Below are 21,586 nucleotides of genomic sequence, written 5' to 3' on the forward strand. Positions count from 1 at the left end.
TTTTGGACACTGGAAATACTCTTCTTTTCATAGCATTGCCACTCAAAATTAATCAGACATTTGCCATGCCATAAGTTCTTGAAAGTGAAGCTGTCTTTAATGTGTGAGCTGGCTGAAGGGCTAAAATTACTCTTACAGCACATGAAAGCTTTTCTTCTACTGATCACATGACTACTTTCAGTACACCACAGCTTCCATCTCATAGGCTCTCAAGCACAAAATGCATTCTTGAGCACCAACAAATGCTATGCTGGAAGATGAAATTGAGATACATGGATAAGAGTAAACTCATTTGAATGATTACAACACATTTTGAGAATTCAGTGAGAACATAGTCTATTAGCTAATTGCTCCATTGGCTTAAGAGCAATGCATATTGACTAAAACCCCAAGAGGAGGATGTTGGATATGCTTTCAAATGGACAGTGGGTATCACAATCCAATCTACACAATGGCTAGCACAGAGGATAAAGTCAATGGCTATGAGTCTAAAATGTTAGCAATCAAATCCTGATTGTCATATGCTCACTGTATGAACACAGATGTTCAGTTTCATGAGGATAATGCCTGCACTTGCCTCCTATGCTGGTCATGAAGCATAGACATTGTGTGTACCTGTGTATAAAATCTCTGATACACAGTAAAATGTGCTATGTAACATTTGGCTGTAATTTTTATTATTAGTAAATAATAAATCTAAAAAATTATGCTTGAACAAAATGAGAAAAGAAGAATACACATTTTTGAGGCAGTGCTATCACAAGGCAAAAGGGACATCACCCTTATAGTCAGAAGAATACTAGCAGTCTGGGAATGATTTTTTACAGGAACCAGAGCAAATGTCCAGAAGTCCTTTTGGGATTCCCCAGATGAACTGCAGTGTGCCATGCCCTCCATCAGAGCAGGTGCTTCTGCCTCCTGACTATGAGCAGCCCCAAGCACAAAGCTACTGTGTCAAGCCAAGTGGGGGACAAGAATATCCAATGGAGTACCATGAATGTTGCGGAAATAAACACAAGAGAGCATCTCCAGGGAGTTTCAGACACACCGAGGGACATGAGAGCAGGGATCGTACATGAGCTCATAGATACTTATTTACCAAGGGTCACTACTAGAAATAGTTGGATCCAGATTCTTATATAAATTATTTGCACTCAGAGCAATAAACCCTTAGAAGATTGGGGTGCCTAAAGACCAACATTACAGATTTTTTTAAAGTATTTTTCATTGTTTCATTTGATAGCCACTAACTTTCATATTTTATTTTACTCTTGTTCTCTGAGGTACTGATAATTCTTACTAGAACTAGGTACAATTATAAAAAATGGCTTGAAGACTATTAAATATATTCTAAAAGTGAACACAGAACTATTCCTTATGGTGATATTTTATTTGTGCTGAAATGTGATTTTATTTGTATGTTAATAAATAAAGTTGCTTGGAGTCCGAGTTAATAGCAAGCCATTTAGCAGAAGTCTGGCAGTGGTAGCACACGTCCTTAATCTGATCACATGGCAGGCAAAGTCTCTGTGTGTTCAAGGATACAGCCAACATGGAGACACACACCTTTAATCCCAGTTCCAACCATAGACACCTGGAGGTCTGTATAGACAGGCAGTGATGAGGAAGTCATGTGATTGGATTTAGAACCAATGAGAAGGCAGAATAGAAAGGTAATAAAAAGACGGGTCACATGGGAGGTCTCTATCTGAGGGGAAGGATGGCAGCAACTGGTAAGCTAAAGGCTATTCACTAGTGCTCTGACCTCTTGGGCTTTTAACTCTTTATTTGGCTCTGTGTTTCTTATTTAATAAGACTGTTTAGAATTATATCTACAATTCCTGGTTCCCCTTTCTCATTGGGAAATATGTTCCACTTACATCAAGAAGTGGCAGCTATCCTTTGCCCCCAGCCCTACCATTTAGAAGCTAGACTGGTGTTTTGTATCTGTCTTGATTAGTAGAATAAGACAAATACAGCACTGTGCACTTCCTAAGGCTGCATCATAATTAGCAATGACTTCTCTCTAGCTCTGCTTCTGCATGTGTCTGTATTACCCTCTACCATGTTACAGTGAAATCTGAAACACCTGCAAAAGACAAAGACACACACACACACACACACACACACACACTCACACACACACACACACACACACACACACACACACAGTATAGTCAACAGCTGCAATTCAAGCTCAGTTGATAACCACTGTCAACTGCCAGGCTTGTGTGAGGAAACCTGTGGGAGAGACCATTTACACCAAGTGTAACCATCTCTGTCAGGCCTAACTCCAATGGCACGTTCATGAACAAAAAATGCTCCAAACACTTAGTTTGGAGGTTCTTTATTATGCTGCATAGACACTGAACAGATATCAAGCATTGGATTGCCTGGAAATTTGCAATCAGATTTATAGTAGAAATCAATTTATAGTAGAAAAAGTATTTGTTTTCTAACGCATGTCGACTCTAAGCTTAATAATCTTTCTACTTCGTCCCTTTAGAATTTAATATGTATGACACTCATTGATACTTGACATTGATGTGATATATGGAGACTGGTTATTTTATTTGTAGGCATTTATTTTTTACTTCTTCGATAATATTATTTCTTTGAGGGGAAAAACTATTACTCCCTACCTTATGTTATCTGGATCAATATTTTAAATTTATAGCAGATCTTCTCTGGTTCCCTGCCATAGACACGTATAGCTGACCCATACACCATCTAATTTATTTATTTATTGTCTACTGAGTAGCTCCTCATAGTATAAGCTTCGTCAGCACAGGAGTTTTGGAATGTTCATTGACGTAATTTTAGAATAGTGTTTGGTAAATATTAGACACTCAGTCTAGCTATGATAAATAAATTACTGGACTTTTCTTTATCGAAAGGTCATTCTCAAATGCATGGCCTCTTTTTTCACTAAATGCTACATACCTAAATACGTAAGTACTAACTGCCCGGTTTGTATCATTTTCTTGTCTGTATGTTTTCAGGGTTGACCATTTGGCATGAGATGCAGTGTGTTCTTCTGCTCTCAGCATTTCTTTGTTATGGTTGACTTGGGCTTTGCCCTCTCCACTTTAGCGTATCTATTATTGTCTGTGTGTAGCTTATGCTTAGGAAGTCATAAACAAGAGTGGATGGGTGTAGCTTCTGACATTCCTGGGAGACATAACCACACAGAAAACTTCTGTTCCTTTAGCTCTTACAATCTTTCTGCCCCTTTTCTGAAATCATTGAGCCTTAGATGTGAGAACTGAAAGCTCCACAACTCTGCATTTTGATTGGTTTCGGTTTTCTATAATGGTCTCTGTCTATTGCAAAGGCAAGTTTCCTTGATGAGGAGTGAGAACCACACTTATTCGTTAACGTGAGGATGAATATTTAGAATGTAGCTAAGGATTATGATGGCTTTGTAAGGGATGGTTGTACGTTCCCCTCCAAGATCCACAACTTCACCAGCCCTGGGTACTTAGCTCAAGCTCATAACCAGGCATGATTTCTTTCCTGCTAAGTGGGTCCTAAGTCCAATTAGACAGCTATTGATTACCACAAAGTATGCTGTGCCACTACTGGACCCTTAATGCCGTGCTGGTCATTTTGGTTCCTTGTTATCATAGCTGGGTAGAACTTTAATAGCTCACCTCCTTGGAAGCTTGTATGTCACTTTCTAGTACAAGAAAGACAGTCATCAGGGAGGAAGCCTTTGGGTCAGTTCCAAGTCAGGGGCCTCTGAGCCCTATGTCTGAAGTGTATGGTGTCTTCAGCAATAGGGGCTGACCTTCCATCTCCTGAAACAACCAAAAGCAATGCAAATAGCCTGTAATGTTTTGCAAGTCTCTTGGATAATCCTGACCAATAACTCAAAAAAAGTCTTCTTAGGCCTTGCTGTTGGGATTTTGGTTAGAGGTCTTTAGCTTTTTGAAGGAGCATTGTCAGCCAATATAGAAAAGTTTCATTTAAACTATACTTATATATTTATAGATCAATTTACTTGCAGATTTTTTTGTTTTTGTGTTTTGTTTTTCAAGACAGGGTTTCTCTGTATAGCTTTGTGCCTTTCCTGGAACTCACTTGGTAGCCCAGGCTGGCCTCAAACTCACAGAGATCAGCCTGCCTCTACCTCCTAAGTGCTGGGATCAAAGGCATGCACCACCACTGTCCCACACTTGTAGATATTATTAGGCAGAGACTTTTTCAGACATCTTTACAGTTGTTTTACCTTCCTCCACCCTTCTTCTGTATTTATCTTCCTATTCCCTCCTTTATTAGAGCTCCCACCCTGTTTTCTAAAAATGCTTTTTGAAGTATTTACTGGTTATTAGTACTTCTTCTTTCAAGAATTCCCTGTTTAGACCCATAACCTGTCTTTTAACTGTGTTGTTTTCTACATGTTCAGTTTATTTTACTTCTTTATATATTATAGATACTAATCCAGTGTTAGTATTTCTAGGAAATATTTTCTTCCATTCTGTTAGTTGCCACCTTACTCAGTTGACATTTTTTTTTTCTCTATAGAAACTTGAGTTTCATGAAATCCCATCTGTCAATTGCTGGTTTTATCTCAGAAAGTCCTGGCTATGACTGAACTATGCTTCCACTTTTTTTCCTAGCAGTTTTTAGGGTATCATATCTTATACAGAGGTCTTCGATCTACTTGTAGTTGATTTTTGTATAAGGCAAGAGATAAGGATCTAGTTTCCTGTTTCTGTATGTTTAAGTCCATGTTTCTGAACACCATTTGTTGATGGTTTTTCTCAAGTGTATCTTTTGACGTCTTTACCAAGACCATGCAGTTGTAGCTTTGTGGACTTAACTTTTGAGTCTTCTGTTCTAGTCCACTGATTTATAGGTCTGTTTTTAGTGCCAGCACCTCGCTGTTTTTATTACGCTGGCTCTGCAGTATAATTGAAATCAGGTGTGGTACTACTTCCTAGTGCACTCCTTTTATTCAGGGCTGTTTTGTCTGTCCTTGACCTTTAGTGCTTCTGCACACAGATTTATGATTTTTTTAAAATGTCTGTGCAGTAAGGTCCTGATACTTTGATTGGGATTGCATTGAATATCTATATTGCTTTTGGTAGGACTTTGTTTTCACAATCTGAATTCTTCCTATCTTTTCCTCTTCTGGGTATGTGCCTGTTAACATGCTGACCTAGGGGAAATTTTAAAGTGTAGACAGGGACTTGGAGTGCTCAGACCCCTTACCTCTCAGAGTTGGGAGCCAGGGAGAAGACAGAAATTTAGGCTGAGTTTTCGGGTTCTGTTCATTCACAAGCTAACAAGACTAGGAAAGTTTGGGCTGAGTTCTCATGGTCTAGAAATCCCCTCACCAGCTGGCACTGGTATTGGATCTGACACTAGTTCTCAAGCATTCTTTAACTGAAGTTCATAAACAAAATATAATTTAATAATTATTTTAATTATGAAATTAAAATAATTTGATGATTGATGATTATTCAGGAAACTGCTGAGCAGGAATGGCTACTTAGTTCACAAGATCCAATACAAAATTTGAAATGCAAAGTGCTTTCTTAAAATCTAAGGCTTTAAGACAATGACAATGAGCATTAAAACAAGCACAGAGCTCTTCAAGCCTAGGTTCTGTGTAAACATGGAGGCCCATATCCATGAGCCATCTGTTTCTGTTTGCAACTCATTTTATCCAGCCTAGAATTTTATTTGACATTTACCAAAGGAAACACTCAGCAAAATGGATAAATACAGATGTGATCAAAAAGCTAATTCTCCCCTCCCCACGGTACCACCTAACAAAATATTATTGAGATTTACAAAATAATTTTAAAAGCAGTGTGTTCACCAAAGAGTAAGACCTTACAAGAAAAAAAAAAAAACATTGCTCATATCTACCTGTGGAAGTATACGTTTGTTTATTAAGAAGTAAATGTAATGTTTTGGGTGAGGGGAAAGAAAAAAAAAGTGTGTTCACTCCATATTCATAGTTATCAGTTAGAAAAATACTAGTTAAAATATGTGGACACATTTTATAGATGATATAGAATTTTATTTATCTTCAAGTGCTTCCTCTAAAGAAAGAAACCATCCTTGTTTTCCCTTATATGCAAACAAGCATAGAATAGAGTTTTTACTAAAGAAGAAAGAATATTTGGGAAATAGAAACATGTAAGACAAGATTTATAACCATAACAAGTCATTCTGTAAGAGAGTGCTCCGTGACAAGCAGAGTTTCTTAATTAATCATGGGCATTTTACTTTTTAAACGGATTCAGTTAATTGTATGAAACAGACAGGAAGTGAGTTGTATTTTGAGTCCTTGCATTGGTTTTCATTCTAATTAGTCTATTTTGTGGTTAGTCCTCACATAAATCATTTATTTCCTACCACTCAAGGCTTACGTCTCTTCTTTTTAAAAACACAAAGGTTTAGTTAGTTGAGTTCGGAAAGCTCACAAAGCTCCAATTAGATTCCGAGTTGCTTACTACTAACACACCACTTGTGAATTCTTTAGTGGGAGGCTTCACGATATACAGGGTCAACCACAGCTCCGGATCACACAGTTGTCATGATGGGAAAGCAGAAAGTCGGATGATAATCATATCACAAGAGCACTACCAGGTTCTAAATCTTTAATTCTAAAACCCACCAAACACGTTGGTACCAACAAACCACAAAATCTCTCCAGGTTTGAATACTTGATAAAACAGATGAACTGAAACATATCCCACAAGTTAATCCCCTTAAGAATTGGAGGTACATGCTAAGAGCTTGAATAAGTGATTTATGCTCGTATAGAATGAGAGTCTGGGTCTTCTGTTTCCATGACACCCAAATAATGCCCAGAGCCAAACTTACCTTCCAAGCCAGGATCCTTGCTCTCAGGACTTATTGATCGATGCACAGGGCAGACACAGTGTCAGATCACACTTATCTGCCTCGGTGACTATTGCAGTAGCGTGGCTATGAGACAAAATTCTAGCTTCCTTAATTCATGTGTTTCTTATCTTTGCATTGACTTTTATCTCACATATTTGGTTCAGTAGATTGAATCAAGGTTATAGTGCTATCATTTATCTTTTAATAAACAACGAAAATCAGAATAATTAAAAAGTAAGAGATTTAAATGGGGGCATGAAATACAACCAACTCAGCTTAAATCGAGTTAGTGTGGCTTTAACGTGATTTAGAAAGGTCTCCAGTGTGGTGCTTGTACCCAATTTCCTAGACAGTCTAAAATGAGACTTCAAATAAAGTGCCCAAGGAGAGACCATGAGTTGATGGCTGACCTAGTAAGACCTGTGAGCAGAAAGGTAAGTAATATCTTAACTTCAAGATAATCCAGAGCATACTTTTCATAATAAAAAACATGTACAAAATAGTTACCAAGTGATCCATCTTTACTACCGAGTGTAGCAGGGTCTTTGCTGTTGTTCCCTTTGGGGGCGGGGACCAAGTAGGCGCAGAGTCAAACCACACAGACTCCGGGAGAATGTCCAAACAAGCTCAGTTTATTCAGGAAGAAGGAAGCCTTATATACCCTCCACCCCACCTTTGTGGGAGGTCTGATGAATATGCATCAGCTGGTGTGACATGGCTGCCTCTCATTGGTCCAGGTCATCTCCAGATCATGCTTCAGCTGCTGTTGCTATGACCATCAGGCAGACCCAGGCTGGCTCTCAGAAAGTATCTTTTTTACTTGTTTCGGCAGTCTGGCCCTCAAGCCTGTTAGGGATGAGTAATTCCACAACCAAGTAGAAATCCCAAAGAATCAAAATCAGCTTAGTATAGAGATCACAGTCATGGTTACTGCAGCACTGTAGACAATAGTTAACTTAAGGGATCAGCCTAAGTGATAGTCAAAAGATAAGTGCATAAAAAAAAGGGGTTTTATTCCGGCACAAAAATAGATGAAATTATATTATTTGCAGGAAAATGGAATCTACTGGAATTATCATCACATAAGTGAAGTGGCCAGACAGATAAACATGTATCACAAAATGTGGAATTTGGAGAGGAAAAAAAAGAGACATGTGAGTAAAAGAAAAACTATAATGGAAGGGATAATGGGAAGGGAGATAGAACATTAGGGTGCTAACGAGAGGAGTGGATGTGATAACAATACATGATTTGCGGGTATAAAATGTTGCAATGGAACTTGTTACTTTGTCAAATGAAATACACCAGTTAAGCATGTGGACTTAAGGTTTAAAATAGCACTCCTATAGTGATCAACTTCTGAAATATTATAATTCTGATGCCAAGGGTTGGGTTACTAAGAAAGTAGATCTTGGGGAGGAAATCTGTAAGCAGGTGGCTTGTGGGGAGTGTTTTCAGGAAGCATATCCATGTATTTGTGAGGGAAGAAGGGTCAGGAAGCGAGAGAAATTGAACTGCAAGAACTGAGCTGTTTGCTTTATATCTGCTGACAGTGGATTGGGTTTTTGGTAGTATCCACAATTTCTTGATCATCTAAGACTAAAGAGAAATATGTTGACCTCTTGATTATCTGATTGTCTTCTTAATATAATAAAAACTGGAGCAATAAATTCTAAAATTATTTTCTATTAGATTATACCAAAGTAGAGTCTCTATTGGATTAGAGTTTTTAGTTGTCAGAGTGCTTCCTAACGTAAACAAGTGACTAATCAAGAGACCTTAAGCAGTAGGTGGAATCTAGCTAAGTCTTACTGTGATTCAATGTGTGTCTGCACTGCAGACTAACTTGCTCCATGCAATAAATACAAATCAGGTCAATTTTCTGTGTTTTAAATTTTTTAAAAGTTTTAATTAAAATATAATTATACCATTTCTTCCTTCCCATTCCTCCCTTCAACACTTCCCATGTCCCCTCCCTCCAACCCTTCCTATGTTCAACTCCTTATTTCCTTATTTCCTCTTAGATTCAATGTGTGTGTGTGTGTGTGTGTGTGTGTGTGTGTGTGTGTGTGTGTGTGTATACATGTTTGCAACCCACCTAGTCCACTTAGTGCTACTTGATGAATAAAGGATTTCAGGTTTGGTCACTTGGTATTGGATGACCAACTAGGGGTCTCATCCCTAGGAAAGACTAATTTTCTCTCTCTCAATCATGAGTTGTCTCTAAGTTTTATCTGTGAATGGGACTCCGTGAGATCTCTCCTTTTCATCTTGTCATGTCTATGTGGTGCCACCATTGTTCAGGCCTTGTTTAGGCAGCCATAGTGTTAAGGTACTATGAGTATATCCGCTTTGTCATTTCTAGAAGATACAGTCTCATAGCAGACTTCCTGGTCCTCTGCCTCTTATAGTCTTTCTGCCACCCACCCCCCGGTCTTTGATGTACCCTGAGCCTTAGATACAGGAGTTGTGTCATAAATACATACATTAAAGCTTGACACCACACAATCAATTGTTCACTGCATTTTGACCAGTTATGGTTTTCTGTAATGGTCTCTATATGTTGCAAAGAAAAGCTTTAATGACAAGGATCAAGAGCTACACTTATTTGTGGGTAGAGGGGTAGTTGTAGACAGCAGTTCAGAATTATGCTGGTCTAGTAAAGTGGTGGTATTAGGTTTTCCTCGAAGAGTCATGACCTCATTAGCCCTGGGCATTTGGTTACATTTCCAAAAGTAGGCATGATTTCCCTCCTGTTGATTGGGCCATAAGTCCAACTAGAGCTGTCATTTACTGACAAGATATGAGTGCCACTGTTGCACCTTTAGGTATATCTCACTGTGCTGGTTTTTGTGGTTCATACATGCCACAGCAGGGTAGGACTGTTGATTGCTTCTCTCCCCTGGCAAATTTCATACCACATTCTGGTTCTATGAAAGTCATATCTAACTTGAATTTTCTGATTCCTATGTCCAAAGAGTATGGTTTCTTAAGCAATAGGGCCTTACCTTTAACCTCTGAAAAGCAGCCAAAAGCCATGGCAATAGCCAATATTATTTAGGGAGTGTTTTGGACTCTTGTGACCAACAATTCAAAAGGAAGTTTCTCATGCCTGGCACTAGAATATTTGTATATATACACTCATATGTAATTTCAAGTCATTATAAAATAATAGGATTCAATTTGATGTCTTAAGAGGAGCCAGACTACCAAAGTCATACACAAAGTCAGTTCAAGGTGATGAATGGTGTAATGAGAAGTGACCTATGAAAGGTTAAAATCATTTAGGTAAGTAGGACAATATATATTGGAAATTCATACCATATACATTATTAATATAAACATACTCCAAATACACTTGAGATTTTTGTTAAAGTTCAAGACTTTAGGTGTTGAAGTATGTAGACATTTCCCATCTATGAACTATTGCTGGGATAAAAAAAAAAATGATGAACTGAGTAATTTGTTCAAAACCTTAGAAGGTAACCACTGAACTTTGCTTGGCAAAATGGTCCTTCAGATTCCTGCTTCACAGAGGAAACTGACAGACATTCTACAGGACACAGAGAGAAGTGACTGAGAGACTCGAGGCCTGTGGACTGAAGACAGATGCCCCAATTTTAAGAGGAACTTTGGATGACTGTCCAGGCAGCCAGCTGTCTCTGTCATTCTAGATTTTTATAAGTTGCTTATAATGCATTTCCTGTTTACTTAGGTAATATTATATCCTTCTGAGGTCTTTGATGTAGTTGAAGACTAGATAGTTATAATTCCCTTAGTTATAATAGAAGATAAGTAAGATATGAAACCTTAGACTCACAAATATAGGATAGATAGGATATCTTCTTTAATTTTGCCAAATACCATTAGACTAGATATTATAAATAGACTAGATATTATAACTGTAATTCTTGATAGTTGTTTTGTTATATGCAATTTTACTATGTTCAAGTTAAAACCTTCCTTTTTGAAAAAAAAAAGGGAAAGTGTTATGGATATTGCTCTGTATGCTGTGAATGTGTTGCTCTGATTGGTTAATAAATAAAGTGCTGATTGACCAGTAGCCAGGCAGAAAGTAGAGGTGGGACAAAGAGAGAGGAGAATTCTGGGAACAGGAAGGATGAGTCAGGAGTCACCAGCCAAACACAGAAGAAGCAAGATGTGAAGGCAGAACTGAAAAAAGGTTCCAAGCCATGTGGCTAAACATAAATAAGAATTATGGGTTAATTTAAGTGTAAGAGCTAATTAGTAATAAGCTTGAGCTAATGGCCAAGCAGTTTTAATTAATATAAGCATCTGTGTATTTATTTGGGTCTGAGCAGCTGTGGGCCCAGGTAGGACTGGAGAAAACTCCAGCTATATTCAGGTATAAACTGATGTATCATGTAAGTAGCTCAACCTTTATTAATCAGTAATATTTTTTCCTAAAAAAAACTACACTGGGCTGTATATAACTTAATTTGTAAACTACTTGCTCCATTAGGATCTGTGTTCAGATTTCCAGACCTCATGTGAAAACTTGGATATAGTTGTGTTTGCTTGTAATCCCAGGGATACAGAAATAGAGATTTGCAGAATAATGGGACTCACTGGTGCAGTCAGCATGGCCTAAGTGGCTAGTCCAGGTCCCAGTAAGAAACCTTGTGTCAGAAAGAAAATGAAAGATGTAAATCTCCTGAAAAATGACACCAAAGTTGTCCTCTGGCCATTGCATGCAGTTGCACATACACAGTCATACATGCACAGAAACATGAACACACACACACACACCTTTTGAAGGAGGTAGGGAGGGAGAGAAAGAAGGAGGGATGGGTAGAGGGACAGAGGGAGGGAGAGACAAAGAATTATGAACTATGGGGATCTTTTTTTCCCTTAAACTCAGGCTGGGATCAGACTGGAGAGGCAGTATTATCTAACTTGAAATATATAAATATAGAATCCTAAATATTTTGAGACAGAGTAGTAGGCAAAGGTGTTTAACTTGATCTAGGCATGTGTCTCCTAAGAATATGGTGACAGAGATGACTGAGAGAGGAAGGAAACTGAAGGGCACTCACTAGATGGACAAGTAAAAGTCTTCTGCTTTTGAGTATTTGTGGGGCATCTCATTTCAGATGGACCATCCCAATGGGAACAAATGGAAATTTGTGTTGTTTTTATTTTGAGATGGATTATCATCATTTTACCCATGCTAATCTCAGACTGCTGGGTTCTTATCTCAATTTCCAGAGTGTTGGATCTTGGGTGCCATTGTGCTCACATATAAAAATATGAGTAAAATGGTTTTTCTTTTAATTGCTTGAAGGCGTTCTAGAGAATTGAAAGCACCAAAGACTCAGGACACCATTTCCCCTGAAACAAGTTCAGAGAAGTCAGTGAAGAATACGACTCTGTTCTTAGAGAGGATTTATACACAGAACTAAGAGCTATTCCAAGTTCTTGGCAGTCTCAAGATAAAGAGAAAAAGAATGAAGATCAAGTTCTGCTAAGGAGGAGAAGCCCTGAAAAGTACACCAGATGTTCAGTCGGGTCTCCCAAAAGGCATAGCCCAAGGGGTAAATAAAACTGATCAACTTCCATGAAGGCCAACACCCAAGGACAAGCTCTGCCATTGTCTCTTATTCACTGTTTCAGCAACACTGGGCTGCAGCTCATGACGTGGAAGAAAGATGGTTCATTAAACCACCTGCTTGTTCCCTATATGTGCTGATTACATCAGAAGGATGGGACTAGGTTAAAATATATGTGGTAGAGTTAAAATTTTCAGTACATATCAAGAGAAGAAAGGGGTATGTACAGCATGACTTTCTGTCATCCATAGCATTGTTTGATTTTTAAATGTCTTTAAGCTGATTAGAGAAACAGAAAAATAGGGACTTCTGTTTGCTCAAGTCTGCATATATCAGAACAATACTGTCACTCTTAGTGAGTAAAAATGCAGACCCTTCAACTGGATTGAATTTCAGATCAACAACAGATCACAACACAGAAGGTTTAAAATTAGGAAAGCCTCCCCTGGGAAATACTTCCTTCATTACATACCTTCCAGAAGGTTTCATTTTATAAATGAAAGGGTGGTTTTAGAAACAATAAAATAAAAATGAGGAATAATAATAATAACTGCTCATATGTATTAAGCATTTTAATGTACATAGGCCAAGCAGCAGCAATGCCAACTTCTTCATATTCATCATTTAAATGCATACCTTCATGCATTTGGCTTCATGCACACAGATGGCTCAGCAGTGAAGAGTGTGTACTGCTCTTGCAGAAGAACCAGCTTCATGTTGAGTGGCTTATAATTGTCTGTAGCTCCAGCTCCTGGAAAATCATTGCCCTGGCCTCCCCAAGCACCCACACTCAAATGCATGCCCCCACTCATATACATGATTAAAAATAAAATAAATCTTTTAAAAAAATAGAAAAATGATTTCCCTTGTGATGTTTCCATGGGAATATCCCCTATAGGTTCAGATGTTTGAATACTTGGGTCCCAGTTGGTGACACGGTTTGAGTGAGTTTAGGAAGTGTGTGTATGACCTTGCTGGAGGAAGTACATTGCTGGGGACAGGCTTCGAGGTTTCAAAAGCCATCTGCCATTCCTACTTTGTTCTCTTTCTCTTTCCTGTTTTCAGTTCACAGTGTAAGCCCAGCCCTCAGCTTCCAGCTTCAGTCACCAGGCCTAACACTATGCTGTCTCTGCCGTTTTGGACCCTAGCCCTCAGGAACCATAAGCTCAGATAAGCCCTTGCCTTTATAAGCTGCCATGGTCATGAAGTTTTATCACAGCAGTAGAAAAGTAACTAAAACCTCTCTCAAACATTGTGTGACTGTCCAGATGAGGAAGCAATCAGAGAGATTACTATTTTGCAAGAGAAAAATGATTTACTATCTAAAGTAGCTTTCAAAATTACATCATTTACCAATAGTGATACACACACACACACACACACACACACACACACACACACACACACACACACATTGGAGAAATTATTTTGGCCACTCCACGTAGTTAAAAGGATATTTATTTAATGGCGTAACTCACAAATTAAGTGAAAGGTAGGTCGCAGGGTCTGGGGAAGGTGTTTCGCAGTTCAGCGGTGTTTTTCCGAGCTCTGCACAGTCCACCTTCACCGTTCAGCGTCCTGGCACAGAGAGAGCGCACAGAGAGAACGCTGGCCCATCCAGCTCTCTGGTCTCCAGGCGCCTGCCCTGGCCCCGCCTCGTAGGCGTGACAGTTGCCAGAATCTCAATGGGTTTTTCAAGTCAGGGTTTCTCTGGGTAATCTTGGCTATCCTGGAACTCACTATGTAGACCAGTCTGGCCTCGAACTTAGGGATCTACCTGCCTCTGCCTTCCAAGTGCTGGGATTAAAGGCATGTGCCACCATTGCCCTACTGATAAAACAAATTTTTGTTAAATCAGATAAAAGCTGTTAAACCCTTCTATATTTCTTATCATACAAAGCAATATTTGCAATTAGGATAGATTTTGAAGACCTAACAATGTAAAGGTATTGCAGGGCATGTGATGCGATTAAGCATGTACATGTACAAGGCCTCAATTTCAATCCCCTATGCCATAAAAGCCAAACAAAACAAAAATATTTAGTTATTGCAAATGATAAGTCATCTTCAGAGCTGAGTCTAAAAATGAGCAAACCAACAACCATTTTGCAAAAATTATTTGAAGGGATAAAAACTGTACCTTTCATGGCTTTTTAAAAATTCAAATTCTGGCTGAGCAGTGATGGTGCATGTCTTTGATCCCAGCACTCGGAAGGCAGAATCAGACAGATCTCTGTGAGTTTGCGGCCAGCCTGGTCTACAGAGTGAGACCCAGGACAGGCACCAAAAACTTCACAGAGAAACCCTGTCTCGAAAAAAAAAAAAAAACAATAAGAAAAACAAAACAAAACAAAAAACAAAGAAAAATTCAAATTCTGGTAAATAAATATAAATTTTAATAAGTTTTCAAAATGCATTGGGAACAAAGAGTTATTGTAACTAACAATTTGATTAAAAATTCAATTATCTTTCAGTTGTCTGACTTCTCAGCATTTTCTAAATGACTCACTTGGTTGAGGTCATTGCTCAAAGCAATGGATTTTGTAGTGAAGACATCAGGATTTAACTGAGGTCCAAATTGGTGGTGTCATTTCTTTTTTATTAATAGTGCCTCTGATTCTCCTGGGAGCTTCAGAACACGGCTACTTGGTAGGACATGGGTGGCAGCTATGAACAGACATTTTAATCAGTATCCAAGGTATTTAATGTAATGATCAGGTAGGATGTTTTGAAAAATACCGTTCTAGGGAACACTCAAAGAACATCTTTCTTAAAATAGGGAAGTGGGGGGGGGGGCGGGGGAGATGTACCCAGCAATGTCTTCAGTTTAATTAGTGGAACAGAGAAATGGGGATTTTTGTTTGCTAAAGCCCATATTTAGAAGAAATGCACTGTCAAATTTATTAAATAAAAGGGCTAAACCCAGTTAAGTTGAATTTTAAATCAGCAACAGATAAGATTTACTGCTCAGATGTCTCATGCAGGGAGATACCTTCAGAAAAAAAATTTTTTTTTTCCTTTAACAGAAATTCAAATACTGAGTATCCAGTATTTCATCTGAAAGATCTATGACAGAGAAGGGAATTGGGCAATTCCATGAGCTTCAAGGTTGGGTTCATGTTTGTCTTGGGTTACTTGGAATTTAATCTTTTTGAAATTAAAACATAGTTACATCACTTTCCCCTTCCCTGTCCCCCCTCTATCTCCAACCAAGGCCCCTCCTTTCAAGGCCTCCCATACATCTTTCACCCACTCCCTCTTAAATTGATGATCTCTTTTTATATTATGAGATGTATATCACATACATATTCATCAATATATAAATGCAGTATGCTGAGTCCATTCATTGTGGCTTGTATGTATAGGATTTCAGGGCTACTTTGTATCAGATAAACAATTAGAGGACCAATCCCTGAGAGAGTTGTTTAAATCTCTCCTCTTGTTTTTGACCTCTCTGTCTCTCCTAGCAGTCATTAGTTGCCTGTAGCTCGTGTTCTGGGGGTGGTACGCAGTGAGAATTCTTCTTCTGCATTAATATGTCTATGGATATTAATACTGTTCAGGCCTTATTTGGGCAGCAATATTGTTATAAAAAATTCCAAAACAAAATAAGAAAATACCCAAACCAAAAACAAATCTATTCTATTACTGCAGACAAGTTTTAGGTACTAGCTTCTAGGAAGAGTGCAGTTTGGAATGAGAAAGGTCACTAAAATAGAATCTATCAGCTTTCTCCAGAACTTGCAGGATGGTCTGTTTTCTGAACCAGTCCTTGCCGCCCTTCTCATCACCAGCGATGCCAACATGAGCTCCTGAAAAAGAGAATGGGATGCATTGCAAATAGTAAATTTGATAGAGACATTTCTGGGTTAAAATTTAAAAATACTACCTAGTTTTTATATCAAATTTTTAGTCAATTGCATTACCTATTAATAGCTGTGAATTCACAATTAAAGGGGGTTTGTCTTAGGAGATGTCTGGGATACCTTTTGACCTATTGACATGGAACTGAGAGAAAACTTACTCTTGTCTTTGAAAATATGGTCATGATTTGTTCTGGTCTGGGGATTAGATACAGCAGAGGGATATTGGCTAACCATGAGAATCCAATGCACTGGAGAATTGAAGTAGAGCAGAAAAGTCTGCAGGCTAAAAATACCATCCCAGGCCAACCCTTACCACTGCCAAAAGCTTCTCACACATTGAAGCATATTTTAAGCTGGTCAAAATAATTGTTTATTAGAAGCAGGTGCCTTTTGGCTATCACTCTTCTTACTGTATTTATATGAGCCATTTCCTGGGGAGATGTTAACAGAAATTTATTCATCCCAGAAAGGGCATCAGTGAAAGACCAACCTGATGAGTTCGAATTCCAACTTGGAAAACCATTGAGTTTACTGGCATTACTTACAGAAACATGGAGGACACAAAGGCAGCTGCATCACTGAAGACCCCACCTCAGCCTGGGTAATGACTAAGGAAACCTTCATCCTGGAATTCTCTACATAACTTGTGGGCAGTTAGAAAGATTAGAGGATTTCCTCTCCCCAACAGCCATTGCTTATTATTTAAACTTAGGAAGGACAATTAGGAATCTTGTACGTTTCAGGAATTTCCTGAGGCTTGTAAGAACTTCCTGAGACTTGTTTATATATGTATACACATATATAGTTATACATGTATATAATTATGTATTAATTTTTATATAATATATAAAACAATTTTACATTATACATGTATATAATAATTTATACATGTATATAATTATGTATACAATTTTATATAATATATAAAACAATTTTATCTATACACACATATATATATACATACATACATATATATATATACATATATATATATATACACACACAAACACACACATATACACACTTTCTGGTTACACAAAGGTCTAAAACAATTATGGCATGCAAGAGATACTTATGATTTATTTGCCAGCACAGACTTGCTATTTACCTCTCAAGCTACTCCCTTATTTACAACAAAGGAAGAATTATGTCTCAATAGACAAGTATTTGTCATGGAAACTAGAAGGAATGGAGACACAAATATGTTACTGTTTATGGTCTCATCAGAAGATGTAAGATTTCTGTGTTAGAGGAAAGGGAATCTATTACTCACAGTAGAGCAAGCCACACAAATATCAGAATATCTGTGTTAGCTCCCCAGTCCCTATGTCTCATGGAGTCAAAGGTGTTGCTACACACACCAAGGAACCTAGAGCTTGAGAGATCACCACTGTTTAACAAATGGAAACCAGGACTAATCTTTGCCTTGAAATCGCTGTCTAACCCTTCAAGGTTGCTTGCTGCAAACACAACTGAAATGAATGTTAAATAAGAAGTGTTGATGTTTTGTACTCCTAAAACAACCACCAAAAGTATGGATAGTGAGGATTCAGTCTTTTCCTCTAAAGAGTGACAGTGTGTCCTGACCTGTACCCAAAGGTTCAAACGTTCATTCTCAAAAGCAGGATGGATCCAGATTTTGCAGCACTTAAAGAACATTACTTATGAGATAGACTATTATATGTTATTAGTGTAATATATATATATATATATATATATATATATATATATATGGCATATGAAAACTAATACTATATAGAGCCCCTCTTTCATGTGCTATCTTTTTTTTTCAGGGTACAAAAGGTTTATTTTTTTTTATAAAAATAAGTTACAAAACTCAGTCAAGCAACCCCAACACAAGAATAAAGGACTCATTCCAGTAGGCACAAGAAAACAATAGACCCAGGTGGGGGTGAGGCGGCAACTCACAGGGATGCCAGCACACATGGAAGAACATCATGTTGCAGACCATTCTGTGATGCACTGCTAACAGGTGACAGTTTTGCCTGCAGGGATGAACAGAGGGAAAAATGCCCTACAGACATCTGTGTGGTGAGTAGACAGAGCTGATGCAGGAAGGTGCTGGGGCTACGAGCAGGACAGTGACTGGGCTGGGGTCACTGCGGACGGGTGTTGTGGAAGGCTTCCAGAGTTCAGAAGTTTCTCCATGTCTGGACAGAAAGCCATCTTGCAGAAACTTCCCTTAGCATTGCCACGGGCCCGAAACAGCTTTACACAGCTTCTCAACCAAATCATGAAGGACCTGACCACAACGCCTGGCATCTGGGGTAGCTGATAGTGGAGCCAGGCAGTGGTGGCATGGTCTTTCACCTTCTGGAATTCATGATAGTTGCATTTGGATCATATGCCAATCTTACCATCTTCTACGCAGACGTTCTCATTTTAACCCTTCAATATTGGGCAACCGATGAATGGTTCCCCATGATGACGCGAACGGCTCCCCACAATGACGATCACTTTCAATACCTTCCCCAAGGTCATCAGAAGCATTGCTGAAGTCCCATTGGGTATGGATAAGTGGATGAACATTTCTGGAAACCTCACGTCAATGTGGCTGATCACGTCATTTACAAATTGAGACAGTAGAGCCAGAGTGGTGGGCTGAGCCTTCACTCAACGCTTGGCAGACAGGTCCATCTGTTGTGCAGAGCTCTTCAAGGATTGTTGATTCAAAAGGCCAGATGCTAAGTCTGCGTGGTACTGCGGTTTCTGGGACCATATGTATGTGTACAGAAGTTGGCTACAGAGCAGAGTTTTGTCCCGCACAGATCCAGGCTCAACAGCCTGGAGTTGTGAATAGAGTAGTTCTCTGATGGCTTGTCTACCAAGCTGCTCAGATGGTCCAGCTCACTGAGGTCCTGGTTGACTGAATGGAAGTTGTCCTGGAGGTGCATGATGAAGGTTTCTTCCAGTCCTCCACTGTCTCCCTGTTGTGTATGCCATCCTTCAAGCTGTCTAACACCCTACTCTTATTGGAGCAGAGCACTTCAATGGTACTAGTGACTTTCAAAAGGCCTTCAGGTTCCCTCCGATGCTCAGAACATCAGCCTTGTGGTCTCAGCCACTCAAGTGATGATATCTTAGATAGTAACTCTATGTAAAGGGCACTTATCTCATGTCCTACACTATCCTAAATAGTTTGTGCTTATTTTATTCAGTAACTTACGGTTGAGTATTATTATTAATGTTAGAAATGAAACTATGTAATTGAGGCTCATGACTTAGAAGATCAAATCAGTTTACTCAGCTAAGAGGTAAGAGACATGGGGGGCAGTTCGGGTAGATTCCAGGTCTCGGTGTGCATGACTGTGTTCTGCAACACTCTGAAGTGGGAAGGGTTTGGAGTGGGCAGAGGGGAACAGATGGGAAGAGAGGGCAAGACAGGAGAAGACAGGAGACAGATGGAAAAGCCATTATAAGGAGGAACTGAGAGAACTGGGAACAGGGTGGATTTGAGGAGCAAAAAGAAATTGGCAGGACTCACTCTGAAGTTTTAAGCTGTGTGAGCGGAGAACGATGACAACTTTGACAGATGTAAGAACATTCAGCGCGCGAGAGAACACATGCAAGAGAGCGAGTGAGCATCTCAGGGTAGAAGAGGAGGGGCAGGGGGATCTCAGTATCAGGCATGCCGTACCTGGGCCTCCTAATCCTGACAACCAGAGAGAGCACAGGGCAACCCACGGGCACAGAGGCAGAGGACGGAATCAAGTGTTGCAACAGAGGAGAATTGGAAGGGTTGAAAAACATCAGGTTTAAATTTCCCCAGTCGTGAGTTTTTAGGGCTTCTTCTTGCAGGAAAACCACTTCAATTGTGTTTACTGATGATTGGTGTGAGGGTGGGGTGTGAATTATATTGGCTCACCACTTCCCAGTGCAAATTTTATCTCTTGAGCTCAGACACCCGCTTTTCTCCCAAGAAAAAGGCAAAACAACTCAAATCACAAAGCATTCAAGAAAAATAAGCCTCTATTACGTTAGTTCTCTTATTCATTAACAATCAAGGGAGCTTAGCGTTTTTCTGTGTCTTATTTCTGATTTGTTTTATGATATGTCTAATGTAATTTTGTTCTTAAGTTGTGAAAGAAGCTTGTGAGCAATGGCAGCATTTTGTGAATGTACGGTCCCAATGTCAACTGAGTTCTTTAATACAATTTCTTTTTTGTTATAAATGTTTGCATGAAACTACACATAATTAATTCAGATCTGCACGGGGGAGAAGATAGCATAGGACAAACTTGCAGAGCTTCAATTCTGCAGCTCAGTGCCTAGTGAGTCATGCATCTGAAAGTGCTGAGACTACCTCAGCATCTGGATTTACCGGCCCTCCACCTCCTCATCTGTACTCCGCAACACTCCTACCTTCTGCTGTCAGATCTGCCGTGGCTTCCTTGGCCTGTGATAACTAAGACTTGTTTGTACATGTTCTTTTCTTTTACTTCATTGATGCTTGGTGATATTGTAAAAGAATCCCCTTAAAGTCAATTGGTGTCATGACTTTATCGGATAAATGGTGAATAGCTAATGACTGATCGGGCTTTAAAGTAACAACACATCAGAGGGACAAGAATTAGTTATTCCCAGTTTTATTTGAGGAGACTTTTAAGTGCTGCTTTTGAACCAGCGTTATCATTATTACTCAGAAAGCTTCTTAGAAATGCAGTTTCTTGAGGGTCACTCTAGGCTCACTGTATCAGCAACACCGAGGAAAGGAGGGACTAAACCCACCGATTCCTTTTCTAATAAGTCCTGTCATATTGACATACACTGAAATTTGAGAACCATTTGGTAACTGAATTTACTAAGCACAGAAGAGTAACGGGACAAAGTTAATACAACTTTGGCTCAGAAGAGGATTTCTGGAATTTTCATTAGAAGAAATAGTGTCCTTCCAGTAGTCTGAGTTAGGTTCATGTGGGCAAACTGCTCAACATACCTGGGTCTCATTTTTTTTTAATCTGTAAAAGTAGTATCTAAAATTGTATAGTCACCATGGTTTCCTAACAATGCTAGATTTGGGTCTACCAATTCCTCTTGAGGCTAATAGCATTTATTTATAGGAAGAAAGAAGCTGGAGTGATCATCATGAGGGAATGGAATGCTAACATATGTACATGACAATGAGGCCAACATCTGTGTCCTATTTAGTTGAATGTCAAGCACACTTTGTACCAAAAAAAAAAAAATTGAAAGGACAAAAAATAAATAAATAGATAAATAAATAATACAAGTCACACTTCTAAAATCAAGGTAATCTTGTGTGTG

At 38.9% G+C, this 21,586-nt stretch overlaps 1 pseudogene; it reads right to left on the reverse strand.

The window, feature by feature from the left end:
- Window positions 1-18,417: 18,417 nt before the first annotated feature.
- Window positions 18,418-21,586, reverse strand: part of LOC114697317 — a 29,311-nt pseudogene continuing 26,142 nt past the window's right edge.

This window comes from Peromyscus leucopus, chromosome 11, assembly GCF_004664715.2.
Source record: "Peromyscus leucopus breed LL Stock chromosome 11, UCI_PerLeu_2.1, whole genome shotgun sequence".
Classification (NCBI taxonomy): domain Eukaryota; kingdom Metazoa; phylum Chordata; class Mammalia; order Rodentia; family Cricetidae; genus Peromyscus; species Peromyscus leucopus.